Below are 18,707 nucleotides of genomic sequence, written 5' to 3'. Positions count from 1 at the left end.
GAGTCAAGGCCAGTACAAGGAAAGACACGACAAGCATAGAGTCGATCACAAGTTTCAAGAAGGAGATGAGGTATGGCTGTACATTAGTAAGGAAAGGATGTGTTATCACAAAATCAGTACTAAGGGCTGCAGCCAAGCAAGATTTCATGTAACTCTTTCAACCAGACTTTAGACCAAAGATTAGCCTCTTTGGTCAGAGAGGGCTCTCTCACAGACTTTTGATAAAGATCAATCACAACAACAGATGGCTAACTCTTCACTCATTCATGAAAACAAAAGCTGGTTGAACACATATCAAATTGGTCTTCATTGGGCTATGGAGTCTTACACATTTAATAAACAAAAGCACAGTCATTTCATGGAAGTCAAGGCTCTTTGCATTAGATGTTCAAACATATTTCACATAAACCACAGCTTGCCAAACATACAGGAAGTCAGAGCATTAGAAATGAATTCTGAGTGATTATGTTATAACAAGGCTGTAAAAGAACATTAAGAGAAAACACCACCATCATATTTGAACAATATAATCCATTGAGAATCTTGAGAAGAAACAACCATTGTTTTACTATTACTGTAACAAGTCTTTACATTGGCCCAAATAAACTCTGTTTTTGTATAAAATGTCCAACCTCTATTACATCCTAATCTGATCCCTTTATAGGAAACTATTCCTCAGTCTCTAGAATGGGCTCGAAGGCCCTATTAACTACTCCTACATGCTATTTAACTAATTCATTAATTACAAACATGCTGAACTGTAATTACACAAAATCCTAATCAAACTAAAACACTAATTCCATTCTCCTCGTATGCTTGATTCTTCTTGGATCCTTGACAGCTGTCCTCCTTCAGTTAGGCTGAGATGGCTGAGCTACAGATGCAAGGAATGCTGACTTTGGATGCTTGAAAGCGCTGATGGCTCATTAATTAACCAAAAGATGTGCTCTATTTTAACGGTCTCTGTCTCCCAACATTCTCCGAAAGTGTAGCAGCATGTTCCCAAATCTTTAATAACTCAAAGTATTGAATGCTGCTACCAAATACCATACCACGTCTCCAGATGAGCTGTAGTCTGCATTGATGTACAGGTGTCTCTCTTCTAACATTCCCGGTCAAACTGTTTATTTTGCATTGAAAACATCACCTACAGCAGTTTCGTAGCGCGCTACGAAACTGCTGTGTGATTTAAAAAAGAAACACAGTCTTGTACTTCCTCTGAGCTTTTGAGATCCCTGCCTATGCGAAACTTCTTCAAACCGTGTATCTGATCCTCTTCAAGGCCATCACAGACTAATGTATTGCTCACTGTATACAGAATAGCCCTCTCCAACTCCGAAAATCATCTTCACCTGAAGCAGTCACCACTATTTGGCAAGGTGCTCTAATTTAACTTCATTTTCATTATTGCGTCCCAGTCACATGAAAATTCTGACTTGAATCTTTATAGGGTGCTTTTTGTAACATTGTAACTGCAGTAACTAAGAATCATCAGTGCTCTCACTAAAGAGCCTGATACAATCATCGGATGCTCCACTAGCAATAAGACCGCTCCTTGACCAGTGAACTGAAAATATTGTTCAATCATGATATCCAGAAATGTTACAAAGATGTTTCCAGGGCTCACCATTTCCACTTCTCTCCGCTGGGTTTATGCTTGTATCAACTTCCCAATGTTTGCGTGCTTGCCCAATCATCATCATCTCCATCCTCTGCCTAAACCTTGATAGAATTATCATAACTAGCAGAGACCAAAATGTCACGATTAGGGTGCCACTGGACCATCTTGACATCCTGTGTATGGCCTTGCAGTACTGAAACACACTCGAACTCATTCCCTGGTTGAACATCCCATTCCTTGAAACTAATTGGGGGCAGAGGATTACAAGGTTCAATACATACAACCGAGGAGGAAACCTTAAATTATTCTTGCCCACTTTCAAAAGATGTGAAACACGAGCTAGCAATTGAGTATTCACTCAAAGCCGGCAATACAGATTGTCTTCTGGATTTGCAACAAGTCTCATAGCAAACTCTCTTTGGAACATGGTAACAGCGCATCTAAAATTGGTCTGTATGATAACAATTTAAATGTAAACGGAGAAGATATTTGATAATGAATATTTGCTACACACGCATCGAAATAAGGCAGTTCACGTTTGAGAACATCTCCCTGAATGACCTGTAGCCGAAAAGCATTACTTGTGCCTTGTACCCTGCGCTGCAATTCCAGCACCAAACGAGGATCCAACTTGACTGCTATTACCTTCTCAACAAGCTCTTTGTGCGCCTTAGGCAACCCAAAAACACGATAACGGAAACAGAAACACGATAATGGAAACAGTCCTCCGTTGTTTTCGAATCACACATAAATATTAGCCCTTGAATGTCTCCCTTCACGCCACCAGCTGTTGAAATTTACTTTATAATCTCCCTTTCCAATTGTCATCAGCTTGGCCTTAATTCCTATTCAGAAGCCACCTCACATCTCTTGCTCGGGACAATCAAAGAATAGAACAAAATGCGGTTGAAACGCTGTAACATTTCCAAATGCTGCACGGTTTTCTTTATCTGCAATTTGCATTGATGCCGTGTCACTAGCAAGCTAAACAATTCTCGGCTTATATCCACGTCCCATTTATTTATATTCTTGATAACCATCTGGAGAAACCCGCAATGTGAATGCCCTGTCCATCTGGAATAAGAAGATTTATCAAAGACTGTGCCTGATACTCGGCAGACAGCTTCCCTTAAATCATTACAATAAACATCTGTGCGTACCCTTTATAACATAATATTTCACCGTGAAATATTTCACATTTTATAACACATGATGTTGCGTCCTTAAATAACATAGTATTTATGTTTCGCATGCTGGAAATTGCAGTTGTATTAGGAAAATCAATATCTACAATTTGAGATTCTCCCGGTCGAGCCTCCTTTGTCGTGGGTATGTTCTCAGGGTAATGTATTTTGCATTTGCCATCATCATATTAGTAACATGATTTGCAGCGTGCTCTTTCAAACCATCAATCCAACTATAACCAACACCATCGCTGAAATGCTCTTTTTGCTTCTAGAAAATAGATGCTGCTCTGTGGATCAATGACTAAAGCATAATCTTCAGACAAACAGTACGCTGACAGAAGGCCCATATGCTTCAAGCATGCCAGCTGAGAACATAATACTCTCTATGATTTGTGGAATTCAATAGATTTTTTGTCTGGAGGATTCAAAACAAAGACTCTTGCAAGTCTCCCCACATTAGTATGGACATCCTTCACAATCACCCATGAACCAGAATTCAGAGATAACTCCCTTAATGTACTTGATGCCAATCCCACAATAGCTGCATCATCATAAGGTGCCTCCTTGAAAACACTGTCACTGCTCTCATCTGCATTCCTGGAGGGAAGCAAAACTCTGTACAATAGGCATGCTAGGATTTGGACCTTCACTGAAAACTCGAACCAATCCCCAATTTCGTAGCACGCTACGAAACCAGCTAAACAGGTAGCGCTGCGAAACTGCTAAAAGAATTCTGGCGCTGCGAAAACACCCTGTCTTTAAGCTAGGCTAAAAATTTTTTGACAACAGCATTTTCAGTGATAACAGGATGTAAGGAGAAGGTAAAAAGCTGAAGCCTATTCATTATGGTCCATTCAAAATCCTCAAGAAGGTTGGAAATAATGCTTTTCAATTAGATTTGTCTTCCTACATGCAAATGTATTCTGTTGTCAATGTGGAGAACTTACATTTATATGAACCTCCTTTGATTGCTGATCATGAAAATGTTGTTCAGCTGCCATCTATAGAAGATTTCTCGCCAGAATTCTTAGATGAGCTGAAAGAAGATACAATCCTTGACAGAAGGACACACACTTCAAGGAGGGGCAGTGTAGATTATGTTCGGGTTGGTTTCAAAGGAAGCAAACCGAACAAGGCAAAGTGGATGGAGGTGGACAGAGTGAGGGAGCTGTACCCTCACCTCTTTAACAGGTAGTTGAAGGCTTTTGGGGTCCAAAAGCTTCCCAATGGGGAGGCGTGATCAGGTGCTCATGTCCTAAGTGTCGTAAAATGCTCAAAATTTAAAGTGCTTAGAACTCATTCAAACTTAAATGACTGGAAATTGCTCGTCTTTCCGATTCTAGTGCCACAAACGGTTCGAAAAAACGGTCACCGTATGAGGAAGTTATGGAAAAAAGAAGAATTTGTCCATAACATTAGAAATTTTAATTTTTCAAAAAAAAATTAAAAAAGGAATATCCTGCCGGGCACGAAATCCGAGGCAACCACCAAACATTAAATGTAACTGCAGTTAAGTTGGCGGAATTTTGGCAGGAGCGCCAAATTTGGCGGACCCGCCATAATTGGCGGAGCTAACTAAAGTTAGCTGGAGTTTTTCTAGGGGCAAACTGGAGAAACTTTAAATGGCCATAACTTTGGCTAGGAAAGTCGGTTTTGGACGATTTTTTTTTTTTTTTTTTTGGTATTTTCGACCTTCTGAAGCCATTTGTGCAGGTATTACAAGCATCTGAGGTCATTTGCAGGGGTTTTGGAGGCGTGAAAGTTCTAGGAGCCACCAGGGCCCAGTTTTGTGAAGACTGTATAGGGTTGCAGGTATCCATTGGAGGTGATCCAATAGTCAATCCTGAAGGATTCAAGTTTTTTGAATCCATTTTTACCATCCATTTCTCCTGTAGATGCTTCTATTCAGCTGTATTTTCAATTTGAGCATTTAATAAAAACAAGGACAAGCCCGGTTGGGAGCTTTGGACCCAGCAGACGTAGCCCTGGAGGGGGTGAACTGCTTTATCAAATTCTTTTGCATTTGTGGTTGATTTATTTTGCAGATCAAATTCATTTTAATGTGTTAAACAGTAAAAGGAAATAACTCTGCTATGCTTAAATGGGTCATGAACAACTGCAAATTTCATGTGTTTTCTTTCTGCAAGACATGGAAATCTTTTAAACATGTTTAATTCTGAATTGAATACCTTGCAAACAAATTTCAAGTAGTTTCAAATTCACATCAAAATGTTATAGACATATTTGGGTATTGCAACCCCAATCTCATATGTCCATAAACCAAGGGCTTCTAAGTCCCTAAAAGTGTTTTTTCATACATTAAAGGAACAAGGTCAGCTGATTACATCATCTCCCAGAATTTCTCCTTGAAAAACTACTCAGAACTGGTCAAAATTGGACCATACAAACTGCTCAGTGCTAAGGGTGCGATGCATCTCACCTGCTACATGCAAAAAGTGTGATGCATACTGGAAATCCCTTCTATAGGGTGAGATGAGAAAGAGCAGACAAATGGCAGAGGTAATTGGCTAGGTGGAAACCCAGAGAATCTTCTAGAAACTGTCCATTTGACACTTGCCTCTCTGAATTTGCCCAGGGATGAGTAAGAGATCATGAAATCTCCAAGTGGAACTAAGAACTATCAGAAAAACGACACTAATCAAAATTCCAGAAGCTGACTCACCCACTTGTAAATATTTATATATGGATCCCTCATCCTAGAGATCCAAAGGCTGGAATTTTGTATTTTGTAAGGAAGTGTTGTTGGTTTCTCTATGAAACATTGTATTGTTGCGTGATCTAAGCTTTTCATGAGGTGAAGAGGGCTTTCATGCTGGGAGGATGGCGCTGGATCAGACAGCTTGGTTGTAATCCTCTCTTCTACTACTTCTATCAATAAAGATATTTGAGATTTCCTCCATATACTTGTATATCTCTGAATCTTGTATTTGTTTATGCATGTATATGGTTAATGTATATATGATCCTACATTGTTTATGGTTATAGATCTCTATGCTTTGATGGTATTACACTGCTTTGACTCTACTGGTGTTCTTTGAAGCGGGACAAGTTATAAAGGAGTGGCGAAAGCTCTATCAAAGGATAGAAGAAATAAGTAAGGAGCCAAGTGATCCAGGTGGATCTTGGTGGCAACCTGCCAAGTCCACTTGGACCCCCACCATTGTTCTCTTAGCATTTTCAGTTTCCTTAATTGTAGCACAACTTACTATTTTTAGCAGTTTTTCGGGTCCTGAACTTCCGGAGCCGTTTTGAGGCCCTAAACGATGTTTTTTGGGAAATCTGGGGCAACATGGGTCCATGGACCGATGTTGCCTCCCAAAGTGGTAGTGCTCGGGTAGATCTTTCTAACGAGCTATTGTACGCGTCAAACGGAGATTGTATGCCAAAGTTACGACCCTGGGAAGTTGATGTACCAATTTACCCAAACGAGGCCCATAGTTTGGCATTTCATCTTCTAGGGTTAGGTTTTGGAATGTTAAGGGTTTTCCATTGTTTCTCAACAATAAATAGGCCTTCGAGCCTCATTGTAAGACAGTTCAGAGGCATGTAGCCACCACATCTCTTCTCAGAGATAAGCTACCATCGCCCTAGCTGGTTTATTTCCATTACTTTTTGTAAGCATATTTCAGTAATTTACATTAATGAAGTGAAGTATTATTTCCGTTGCATATCTATGTTTATGGTTATCTCTGTGTTTTATTGCGTTCTTGCTTAAATCCGGATCAGTGGTATCAGAGCGGTCTGCTTTTTCTCTGTTTTTCTTTGCATGTCCCCAACGAGGTCAGAATATAAGGAGTTAGGGCTTGAACTTGTCAAACCCTTGCAAGACCAGCCTCTCACATCCCGACGGCCTCCCATGGCGGATGAGAAGAAAGACGAGGGGGCAGGAGATCCTATCAAAATCTTGCTCGAAGAAGCCCTCGAGCGACAACGGAATGCAATGATGGACAACTTTGCCCAGATCCTTCAGCGGCTACCCAGAAGCGACGCATCGGGTTCCAGCAGCTACTCTGGAAACGCCACGCGCTTTATGGTACAAGTTAATTTTGAAATTCCCATATTTGAGGGTCAGATAGACGCAGATGCCGTAGATAAATGGTTAAATCTGCTGGAAGGTTATTTTTCTGTTCATGAATTTTCAAGTCGGGAAAAGATTGTTTTCGCTCTTCTCAAAGAAGCCCCCACGTCAAGGACTGGTGGGAAACCTACTGCGAGCAGAAGGATGAAAATACTGGCTCACTATTTTCAGTCGCACCCACCTGGAATTCATTCCGGGATGCCATCAAGGAGCAGTACTACCCTGTCGGAAGCTATGAGGATGAATACATAAAATGGACCACGCTGCGGCAGGGAAGGGACCAAGACGTGCCGGAGTTCACCAATATTTTCCATACCCTTCGCACAAAGTTGGGCATCAAGGATACGGAGCAGCATTTGATACTCAAATACCGTGACTGCCTACACAAGTACATCCAGGAAGAAATACAATTCCTGAACATGTCCTCGCTCGGCACAGTGTACCGATATTCCGTCAAGGTCGAGCAGAAGTTTAAACAAAAGAAGCGAGACTTTGGATCTGCAAATTTGAAGCAAGGGAAAGGTGCCCCTAAAACACAGAACAAAGGACAAAGCCAAGGCAGGGCAGCCCAAGATAACCCGCCAAAGCTGCAGGCAAAGAACAGCGCCGCGAAGACGAAAAAGGACACGGGAAAATGGTGTGAGTTCCATAAGAGCTCCACTCACAACACCAGTGAGTGTTGGGCCAAGCAGTCACTGGTGGCTGAGCTGAAGGTTCCAGAATTAGATGCATGTTCCGACTCTGAGTCAGAACCCGACAAGGGGAATGAAAAAGGGAATCAGATCATTGACGCAGATCCCAACGCCACTGTTGCTACTGCCAAGATCCAGAAAAATGAACCCGAAGATCCAGAGGAGGAGGAGCGTCTCTTCCACTCCCAGATGTGGGTAAAGGGCTCCCCACTACAGTTCATTGTCGATAGCGGGAGCCAAAAGAACCTCATTTCGGCAGAGGTCGTGAAGCGGTTGGGCTTACCGACCACAGCACATCCACAACCATACACCATCGGGTGGCTTCAGCAAGTACGAGATCTTCGCGTGAGCCAGCAGTGTTGCCTTCCGTACAACATCAAGTCCTTCACGGATGAGGTATTGTGTGACATTGCTCCCCTTGAAGTTTGTGATGTATTATTAGGACAACCATACTTGTGGAAGCGACATGCTGTGTATGAATCAAGGCCCCGGGCTGTTATTGTTACATTGGGGAATAAGTTGTACAGGATACCAGAGGTAGCACTGCCTACAACCATCTCTTTGGTTACTGCAAAACAATGCAGTAATCTCATTTCCAAGACTGGGAAATTTGTTTTCCTGATGATACGCCCTCAAGGAAAGAAGAAGGTGGTGGCCACGGCCTCCAGACAAGACCCCTCCGCACGACAACTATAGATGGATAAGGTTGTGAAGGAGTACAAGGACATCTTCACCTCCCCTGCAGGGGTTCCTCTACACTGTCGGGTCAAGCACTCCATCGATCTGACCCCAGGTGCACCACTACCCAATGGACCAATTTATTGGCACTCTGTTCTAGAGAACAATGAAATCAAGAGGCAGATTCAGGAGCTGCTGTAGAAAGGTCACATCCGTCTGAGTTCATCTCCTTGTGGGAGCCCGATCGTGTTGGTACAGAAGAAGGATGGGACTTGGAGACTCTGTATTGACTATCGGGCGCTGAAAAAGATCACTGTCCGTAATAGGTACCCGATCCCACGGATTGATGACCTCTTGGACCAACTAAAGGGGGCAAAATATTTTAGCAATATTGATTTGAAGTCAGGATATCACCAGGTACCAATCGAACCCTCTGATGTGTGGAAGACTACCTTCAAAGCCAAGGAGGGCCTCTTCGAATGGTTTGTTATGCCTTTCGGATTGACGAATGCTCCTGCAACCTTCATGAGGCTAATGGATGACATCTTGCGGCCATTCACCAACTCATTTGTAGTGGTATACTTGGATGACATTTTGATCTTCAGCCAGAGTTGGGAAGAGCACCTCCAGCACATCCGACAGGTTCTTCAAACACTCCGGCAACACAAGCTATGTGCCAATTTGGAGAAATGTACTTTTGGCATGACCCAGGTTCAGTATCTGGGATACATTATTGATGAACATGGGGTGCATGTGGATCCGGCCAAGATCCAAGTCATTCAGGATTGGCCATCTCTGACCACTCTGACAGAGCTCCGTAGCTTTCTAGGCCTTGCCAACTTCTACCGTAGGTTCGTGTTGGGGTTTTCTCATATCACTTGGCCCTTGAGTCAAGTCACCAAGGGAGGAGCGAAAGCGGAATTATTTTGGTCTGAATCTCAACAGAAGGCATTCATCGAGTTGAAAGATCGCCTCTGCACGGCACCAGTGCTCGTGTTACCAGATTTACAACAACCATTTGAGGTCGAGGCAGATGCCTCTGACTATGTTATTGGGGCAATCCTTACTCAACACGGGCATCCAGTGGCATATCATAGTGAAACACTTTCAGACACAGTCCCGAAGTATCCCACTTATGATAAAGATATGTATTCCATTGTGCAGGCCTGCTGACAATGGAAGCATTACATTTTGGGGAAGGAAACCGTCATCCACACGAACCACCGACCCCTACAGTTCATACAGACCCAAGGGAAATTGCAGAATGATCACCATCAGAAGTGGTCTACATATCTGCAACAGTTCCATTTGAATATCAAGTATAAGAAGGGTAGCACCAATAATGTTGCAGATTGCCTCAGTCGACCACCAATCATGGCGTTAACCACTGTGCTCAACTCTTGTGGGCACGAGACTTCTGATTTGCCACTTCTCTACAAAAGTGACCCAGAATTTAGCCACACATACCAGACACACTTGGGGGGTCGGCATGTTCCAAATTTTCACCTTCAAGATGCCCTGTTATGCCACCTGGGTCACCTTTGTGTTCCTTCAAGCGAGCGTGCCAAGATGATTTGGGAAGCACACTACAGTCAGGCTGCTGGGCATTTCGGGGTCGAGAAAATAGTGGTAGTACTGCAAAAGTATTTCTATTGGCCAAATCTTCGACAGGATGTCGGGAAGTACATCAGATCATGTACTGCCTGTGCCATTGCCAAACCAACCATCAAGAAACAAGGCCTCTATACCCCGCTACCTACCCCTAGTCGACCTTGGGAATCCATCTCCATGGATTACATGTCAGGCCTTCCTTCCACTAAGCATGGAAATGATTGTGTTTTTGTGGTCATCGACAGGTTCTCGAAGATGGCCATTATGGCGGCCTACAAGAAGAATATCACAGCAGAAACCACTACTAAACTCTTCTTTGAACGAGTGTGGGTGCACTTTGGGATCCCACAGTCTATCATCTCAAATCGGGACAGTTGGTTCCTCACTACATTTTGGTCCAGTCTCTGGTCAATGCTGGATACCAAACTCACTAAGTCCACAGCCTTCCATCCTCAAACTGATGGTGAGACAGAGGTTGTCAATCAGATGATCATACACATTCTGTGCATGTACAACTCAAAGCATCCACGCACATGGGATGAGAGCCTCCCCTATGTTCAACACAGCTACAACCGAGCTCTTCACAGCTTGACTGGACACAGCCCTTTTCAGGTGGGCTTGGGATTCCAGCCACTATGCCCCATTGATGTGGCCATGCCACTTGCAGCTACTCACACAGATTCGGCTCATGTCCAGTCCGAAACAGAGAAGGCAACCAACTTCATTGAGCACATCCAATGTATTCGCCAGCAGGTCCATGACATTCTGGAGAAATCAAATGCCAAGTACAAGCAGCGACATGATCAACATCGGGTGGCACACAAGTTTCAGGTGGGCGACAAAGTTTGGTTGCATTTGCAAAAGGAACGCCTTACTGGAGCCTATCAGAAACTGAGACCACTCTGATATGGTCCTTACACCATTACTAAGGCTATGGGGGACAATTCCTTTGAGCTCAGCATTCCCCCATTCCTTGGCCTACACCCATTGTTCAATGTGGACCGTCTTCGGCCATACTTTCTACCATTGCTAGACACATCCGACATTGCAGAACAGCTCACTCCCACATAATTAAATCCAGATTGCATGGAATAGGCTGCAACTGATCGGATCATGGACACACAGATCAAGCACACTCGCCAACAGAATATCCAACTGTATCTATTTGTCAAAGCAGGCCAAATCCTCCACCAGGGCAAGTGGCTCACCAGGGACCAAGTTTAGCAGAAGTTTCCTCATCTCATGGAGGAACTCAATGCAATGGGGACCATTGTTTCCGAAGGGGGGAGGAATGATCCAGGTGGATCTTGGTGGCCACCTGCAAGTCCACCTGGACCCCCACCATTGTTCTCTCAGCATTTTCAGCTTCCTTAATTGCAGCACAACTTACTATTTTTAACAGTTTTTCGGGTCCTGAACTTCCGGAGCCGTTTTGAGGCCCTAAACAACGTTTTTTGGGAAATCTGGGGCAACATGGGTCCATGGATTGATGTTGCCTCCCAAAGTGGTAGTGCTCGGGTAGATCTTTCTAACGAGCTATTGTATGTGTCAAACGGAGATCGTATGCCAAAGTTACGACCCCGGGAAGTTGATGTACCAATTTACCCAAACGGAGCCCATAGTTTGGCGTTTCATCTTCTAGGGTTAGGTTTTGGAATGTTAAGGGTTTTCCATTGTTTCTCAACAATAAATAGGCCTCCGAGCCTCATTGTAAGACAGTTCAGAGGCATGTAGCCACCACATCTCTTCTGAGAGATAAGCTACCATCGCCCTAGCTGGTTTATTTCCATTACTGTTTGTAAGCATATTTAAGTAATTTACATTAATGAAGTGAAGTATTATTTCCGCTGCATATCTATGTTTATGGTTATCTCTGTGTTTTATTGCGTTCCTGCTCAAATCCGGATCACCAAGCGAAAGACTAAGGTTGGTACTCTCTACTTCTCTCTCAACTATCTCTCATAAAGGAAAACACAAGTAACTTTAAATTGTTTATTTCTAAGATAGCTACCCATCTTAGTGGGACTAGCAGCTCTGAATGGACACTAGTTTTCTCGATAACAGAGTGATCATCCCAAGAAGGCTAGAATAGGGGCAGGATCCTCGAGGTATCCAGCCTCTTTGATTCAACTTTGCTATAAGAGCCACAATGAAGAGTAGCAGGACTATCTGAGCGGGTAGAAATAGATGCGGATGGAGCAGCAAAGAGAGCTATAGAGTAGGAGTCCCAGGACTGTGTAGAGCTAGGAGGTTGCAGTAAGGCAACAGGAATAGGAGTGTTGCACCAGTGTAGGATGGCATAGAGAGGTGTGAAACGGTGTGAGATGAATGGAGTGTTGCAATAGCTCAGAGGTTAGAGAGGGTGCACTTGTCAACAGCAGGTAGAGTTTCAGCTTCAGAGCATGTTTCTAGCCCAACAGAGAGGTCAGTTGGGAGTTTTTTTTATTTCTAGAGTTGTTGGAGCAACCACACTTGGTAGAAGTGTTGCATGTAGAACATTCCAAAGGTACAGGATCGAGTTCGACTTGAAGCCTTTCTTGTTGAGAGGAAGTGTTGAAAATGGAAACAAGAAATGCTAAAAATAGAAGTGTTAAAATAACACTGTTATAAATAGCAACTTGGGTACGAGTGATGGATTGAGCAACACGGAATGACAAATGGAAGTGCTAAAAATAGAATTCTATTTTTAGCAGTTTAAGATGGATTCGAATTCTAGTCAGTCCCTGGACTAAAATCGGAAGTAAAATTCAAATTTGAACTTAACGGCTATTCAAAAATAAATTAATTAATTCACCATAACTTAATTAGTTGTGAAAAATAAAGCATGAAATTTATGTAAGGAAATGCAACAATTTCTCTATTAATTTAGGGATTTATCCATGAGTTAAAGAGATAAGGATGACTTCTGATTTGAGTTGTAATTAGTTGGCTCAGTTAACTGAGTCAAGTCTAGTTAGATTGATTTAAACAGTTTGTTTAAATTAATGTGAGTTCAGTTAGTTAATGCACGCTTGCATATAATTGCTGCACTTCAGAAAACTAAATATTGCCTAATGAATAACTCATGCATGTGAGTTCAGAAAGAGACCGAGTTGACATCAGAGGAGGGACAATGTACTATCAGTTCGATGAATTTTTCTCCTATAAAGGAAACTCATCCAGGGAGAAGGATTTATCAGAGTTAGATCAGAAGTTAGTGAGCATGTGAAGAAGTCAATTCACATAAGTGGTTGCACTCGACCCCAAGGAAAATTTCACAAAGAAATAGGAGGCTTGGAGAGCGGAGGAGAAGGTTTGAGAGAGTTCTTTGACTGTCTATGAACAACAGAGGGATTGCAGAGAGAGCAGGATAGCTTGAGAGCTAATTCTTTTTGTAATCTAGACTATATTTCCACTTGTATAATAATACAGAGTTGGGGTTTTAGGCTGAGGCTTTCCTCATGATATTTCTTCTGTGTTATGTGTGATTTCTTTTCATTCTCAGTTATATATGTTCTCATTGATCATGCTCAAATTGATCAAGCTTTCGCAAAAGGGTTGTAGAAGTAGATCAAGTGTTTTGCTTTAGTATATTGCATTATCACGTGATCTACAGTGGGAATTTCTACATTTGGCACATGTGGCTTCCAACATTTCATGATATATGGGGCCTATATGTTGGTTTCATGCAAGGATTAGGGAGAAGGAATAGACAGATTCCAGCAATTGTTAGAGCTATGTGGCAGGAGCTTGCTATGGGATCCATGGATTGAGTTGATTGATAGGACACTCCATTCTATGATGAGTAGGTTCATGAGGGGAAGTGATGTAGTTCACCTTGGGTGTGACACATGGGAGATTGATGAAAACTCCATTTTATGGTGAGGTAGATTTATCCTGTTTCTACTCACGATTGAGATTGACAGTGGATGGATAGACATTGAAATCATGGAGATTCCTAGGCACTATAAGCTTGTCCTTACCAAATATCCCACCCTCAGGTTTTTGGAAGGGAGGATACACTCTAAGCATGATAGGAGGTTTGTCATACTCACGGTGGCTTAGCATGAGCATGGTGGCACCCTTTTAAGACTAGCATGGGATCAGGTTACAACAAGATTTGGGAGTTCATCTACACTAAAGGGTGAGATGCTTTCTAGAGGGGGAGATCACTAGTATGGCAAGATGCTTAACAAGGAGGAGTGGTTCGGTGGCGCATTTGAGACCCATGGCATTGGCTAGGAAAATAAATTTTTGGCTAGGAGGATGTAATGTTCCCAATTTTTGTGAGCGCAAAATTCACTAAGGAGTTTTGCCATTTTTTGGTGATATTAAATAAAAAGGAGAAAAATTTATTTTGTGGGAGAAGAGTGGAAATTATTATTTTAATGAAGAATTGGGGCAAAGTAATATTTTATTAGTGGAAGGTGGGAACCACCATGAGAGAGGACTAGCAATTATAAATAGAACTTAGAGGCCTCTATTTGGTATCTTTGACATTTGCAAACAAACACTCATTTGTACACTTTGTTGTTTAGCAATTCTACATGTTGTTTAGCCACTATTCTCTCATGGTGCAGATTCAACCTCTACTTCTTGGGACCATGTTTCCCTCCATACCTAGGGAGGTTGTCCTACAAGAGTTTCCAGGAGTTTCATGGCATCAACACACATAACTAACTAGCTTAGAGAGGGGAGTGGGTATTTCTGGGCAGCCACTAATCTCATTGCTTGTCCCTAGGTCAAAAAGATGAGGTAGAAGCATTGGGCAACCATTTTAGCTGGAGCTTTCAACTAGCTAAGCCATCATACCATCAATTCACATTTGTGGGCCCCACAGAGGCCACTCAACAGAAATTCATGGTGTTTGGGAGTAGGTGATCCTAGCCAAGAGTTCATCCTAGAAGTTAGTTGTTGGATAGCACACCCAGCATTTTGGAGGAGTTTGTGGATTAGCAATCAGTTTCCAGTAGGTCGAATTTGGTGGCCATAGCTATTGTGAGGCTACAAGGGGGTCGAAAAACACAATTCAAAACCATCCAAATTCCCTTCTGGGTTTTTTTGGGTTTTGGACAGGGAGTCCAAGGTTAAAAACATATAAATTTCTAGGCTGCTTTAGTGCAATTTCCTGCCATTAGAAATTCAATAGTGTAGTGGTTTTCTTGTTGGTGCAACAGTTTGGCATTCAACTCACCTCAACCATCTTCCTACCTTGGTTTGGTCGTGAGACAAGCGGAGGCGCACCATTCCACTATCTATTGTATTTGGCTTGCAGAAATATAATAAAAAGGCTCAAAAGTTCTTCATTTGGATTTTTTTTGTGAGTGCTTGATGGATATTTCTTTTTGTATTTTTTTGAGTAGATTATTTGTTGTTATGGCTTGTATTTCATATTTAGCACCATTACAAAATTAGCTAAAAGATTGTAAGAAATTAAAAGATGTTCAAAATACAAGTTGGGATGACAAAGAGAGTTGTTTGAAGATGGTCATGACATTAAGAAAAAGATGGCCAACATTTTTTTCAACATAAAAGATGAGAACACATTTGAAATGTCCTTCATTAACTAATTACTCTAGATTGATAGCTAAGAAAGCCTCCACATTAAGGTGGTAGAAAGTAAAACTAACTTTGTTGCTAAGTTCAAGCGTCCAATAATTCTTCATTTTAAAATTATATTAGGATATCAATTAGTAATGTGGTCATACTTAATGCTAAATATAATTCCACTATTGAAGATTGTTCCATCATGTTACATGATTTAGGATACGGCATGGGTGACATTGGTGTTAAAGAGGAAACTAGCAAAAAAGTATTAATTAATGATGATATGGATAAATTCATATCTAATGTGAAAAATTTAGACAAGCCTAAACCACAATCCATGAAGCAATTACAGTATTCATATGGTAAATTCCATGTAAGTGAATATATAAGATACTTATTTTTTTCAATATATATTTAAATACAATTATAAATAAATGAGCATAAGGTCATAAAAATTATATTAAATAAAATTTATAATTATCAATACAATTTGTTAGCCACAAAAATTTTCAGCAATAAATTGTTAATAACTAAAAATGAATCTGAATATGAAAATATACAATAAAGAGGAATATGTGAGAGACTTTAATGATAATTTTTTAGGTTATTTATTTAATTAATTAATTAATTAACTTATTCCAAGTATGGCAATCAGACCATTAAAAACATTAAAACTGAGTAACCAGGCAGGTAGTTTGCTAATACGGAAATCAGAAGTACAGTGTACAGGCATCCAACTCAAATATGAGTGTGATGCACATCAATCTTACGTAGGCTGATGTGGCCATAATAACATAACCATCCCTGGCCATGTCTATTCAGCTATTGAATAGACTATTTTGCTCCAACTAATTATATATGAACACATAGTCAGTCTTAGATAAACAGATAATCTTCGACTGCATTTATTCTTTCCCATACCTGCCAGACAATAGCGATGTAATTAACCAAAACAAATGAAATTCATGACGTCTTTCTGCACATAAAACGAAAAGACAACCATGTGATATTCATGACGTCTTTCTGCATATGAAAAGAAAAGACAATCATGACGTCTTTTAATATTTATACATATACTGCGCTGAAGTAAATTTTACTGAGGAAACAAAAGCCACTTAGAATAAGTTGCCATTACCTGGTGCTGTAAGTTGTTCTACTAGAAGTTGACGTTGTTGTTGCTGCCACCGTTGCCGGTGTTCTTGCTGTTCACAGTGTTGTTGTTGCCGCTGTTGATTTTGCCGCTGTTGTTGGTGTTGTTGTTGCCGCTGTCGGTGTTGTTGCCGCTGTTGCCGCTGTCGTTGCCATTGTTGCCGCTGTTCCCGCTGCTGTTGAGAATTTTGCCTTGGTCGCTGACGGTATTGCCGGTGTTGTTGTTGTCTTTGATGGTGTTGCCGGTGTTGTTGCTACCAACGTTGTTCATGGTGTTGTTGTCGCCGTCGATATTGGTGCCGGGGCGGATGACGGACACTGGATGGTATGACTATGTTGAAACTGAACGGCAACAAGACTCCCACTTCTGCAAAAAAAAAAAAAAAAAAAGCCTTCAGTTCAACTCAATCTGCTAAAGTTACTGTGCATCAATACATAAGTGGACTTTCATAAGCTACTGTGCATCGAGACATAACATGAGCAAGTCATGGATAACTGTGCATCAATGAGTAACATAGCATATCATCGATAACTGTGACAACTATACCTATCACTTGACTAGAGGCCAAAGTCGGTAAGCAAGAGGTGAGAAATACAATGGCATGGCCTGCCTTATATAGAAGCAGGCGAACTCCAAACTCGGATTTGAAAACTATCTAGACTCCCAACCAGGGTCAAATTGTGAAGTTTTTAGTGCATCTACAATGACATGGTCAATCATGCAAAGTCTAGCGTCACCAGGATGAGATAGATCGATCGATATGGTGGACGCCGTATTGACAGATGTGACTGCTGCAATTTATTCGCGCAATTAGGCGGACGAGTTATCGTTTTCACGTGCCCTATTTACTGATGTGACGAGTCTCATAATTGGGCATGCGAGTTATTCTTTTTTAGCAAAAGAAAACAAAACCTTTACCTTATCTACATAGCTAACGAATCTGATTTGTTACGCTAGTTTTTTTTTTCAGCCAAAGAAAACGTAATCTCTCTCATATTTATATATGTAAGTAATATTTGGGTATCGACATGGTCAATCATGCAAAGTCTAGCGTCACCAGGATGACATAGATAGATGATCGATATGGTGGACGCCGTATTCACAGATGTGACTGTTGGGATTTATTCGCGGAATTGAGCAGACGAATTATCATTTCCACCACGAAAGAAAAAATTCTTTGCCCTTTTTACAGATGTAACGATTCTTTGCCCTATTTACTGATGTAACGAGTGTCACAATTGAGCATGCGAGTTATTCTCTTTCAGCAGAAGAAAACAAAATTTTTACCCTATCTCCATATGTAACTGTAATCATGCTACTTAATATTTTTCAGCAAAACTTGGCATGCTACTTATTCTCTCTTTTACCAAAAGAAAACAGAATCTTTACTCCATTTATATATACAAATATTACTATCATATTAATAAATCTGGTTCATATATTAGAATACTCACCTGAACAATTAAAATATTATTTGTAGTGTTTTAGATATATTTAAAAAAATTTATATTTGGGGATAGACATATATCAACCATATGTACAACCAAAATATTATTGGTAGTCCTATAGATATATCTATCAAAATTAGTGTTTGGGCATTTTGGAACATAAAATCAAAATCTTTCCCCTATCTACAAATGTATACATCTACAGTGGTGCAATTGGGTAGACTCCTCCAAAATGTTTCACTTTTATCACGAGGGTCTTCTCTTGTAGTGATCTTTTAGTATAATCTTGCATTCAACCTTTATTCTTATAGTGATCTTTTACTATAATCTTGCATGTGAATCTAAGTACCACTACTCTTCAAGTCAAATCTAGCGTATTTTATGTGTAGTATACTCTCTAGACACAACCCTAACTATCAATAATAATAGAATTGTCTTTCTAAGATACATTGGTTTTGATACCTTTGTTAGTGATTAGAATTGTCTTTCTAAGATACTTTTGTTTTGGTACCTTTGTGAGTGATTATTTGTTTTTAAACTCTAGGAATACATGCTAAGAAAGTCATCCTCTTCACTATTCTCATAGAAATGCAATTTTAGTAGTTAATGTCTTTAAAGATGTATATAGTTTTATCTTATAAAATGTAATACATCCTTTTAAAGTCTTTTTATGCAATAATATTAGTTGCATTCCT

The 18,707-nt window shown here is 40.8% G+C and overlaps 2 long non-coding RNA genes across 2 annotated transcripts in view; one reads left to right on the top strand and one right to left on the bottom strand.

Moving 5' to 3' along the window:
• LOC149185751 (uncharacterized) overlaps positions 1–18,707 on the top strand; it is a 238,555-nt gene that overhangs the window by 131,106 nt on the left and 88,742 nt on the right. The window lies entirely within an intron of this gene.
• LOC149185753 (uncharacterized) lies at positions 16,083–17,242 on the bottom strand. The gene is made up of 3 exons (XR_016256074.1): positions 17,111–17,242; positions 16,550–16,930; positions 16,083–16,335 (listed from the first exon to the last, which is right to left on the bottom strand). It is a non-coding gene; the product is annotated as an uncharacterized LOC149185753 (long non-coding RNA).

Source organism: Pinus tabuliformis, chromosome 3_1 (genome assembly GCF_031772625.1).
Source record: "Pinus tabuliformis cultivar Carrire ecotype Pingquan chromosome 3_1, CPIR1, whole genome shotgun sequence".
NCBI classification, from domain to species: Eukaryota; Viridiplantae; Streptophyta; class Pinopsida; order Pinales; family Pinaceae; genus Pinus; species Pinus tabuliformis.
Note: the sequence above shows the minus strand (reverse complement) of the source record. Positions and strands in the feature narration are given on the sequence as shown.